Consider the following 968-nt stretch of genomic DNA (forward strand, 5'->3'; position numbering starts at 1 on the left):
ATTTTTATTGACATGTAAAATGTACACATATATACAAATTTATTTTCAACTGTTACTCTTTAACTTACTGTTTGAATTACATCTATGTAACATTTTTACAGTAAGAGTAAGTTTTTCCATGCCCAGAGCTTAAAACGAGATATTTTCTTTTCTGGTTGCTTCTACCTTCTTGCTGAAATAAAAATAAAATAAATTAAAAAAAAAGGGTCTCACAGCTGTCTAGACAAATTCAAACTACAGCAGAAATTGATGAGAAAAACATTCTAAGATCCTCTTGTTAATTCTTTCTATCTTATTGATCTGCTGAGTTATTGTAGAGGTTACTCTACAGCTGTTAATTCTAACTGTAGAACTTTTCTGTATTTTTCCATTACTTTCCGTTTTCCATTGCTTTCAGATTCTAAAGATATCATGCCTGTGCTCCCTCACCCTGTCCATATGAGTAGTTAGGGGGTGGGAGGGGAGGTGACAGAGCGTGAGAGGAAGAAACAGCAAACACTCTCCAAGCTATACCTTTAAAAACCTAAAATGTCTAATCTCCTAATATGCAGGAATAGATTAAACAGTTGTAAGAAGAAAACTGGCATAGGAGTTGATAGAATAGCAGACCTTTGCCAACATTAACCAGTTTATTTAGCATCACTATCTGAACTCACATACCTCCATAGACACAAGCCATTTTATTTACACAGGAACGTGTAATGGAGAAAGGAAGATCAGTTTTCATGAGTTCTTCAATTCTGTTGTCATTGAAATACATTGCTCTATCCTATGATCACATTTGGTCATTTTTTTGGTACTTTTTATACAGCATCAGTAAAGAATTATCATAAAATTGTACATATGTCATTTTTAGCTGCAAGTCAAACTGACAGTAAAAGTAAATGTGCCATTGCTTTAGCATCTTACCATGTAACCGTCCACAATGGATTACAAATACGTGCTATAATCAAGTCAGTAAAAACACA

This window comes from Cygnus olor, chromosome 1 (assembly GCF_009769625.2).
Source record: "Cygnus olor isolate bCygOlo1 chromosome 1, bCygOlo1.pri.v2, whole genome shotgun sequence".
In the NCBI taxonomy this organism is placed as follows: Eukaryota; Metazoa; Chordata; class Aves; order Anseriformes; family Anatidae; genus Cygnus; species Cygnus olor.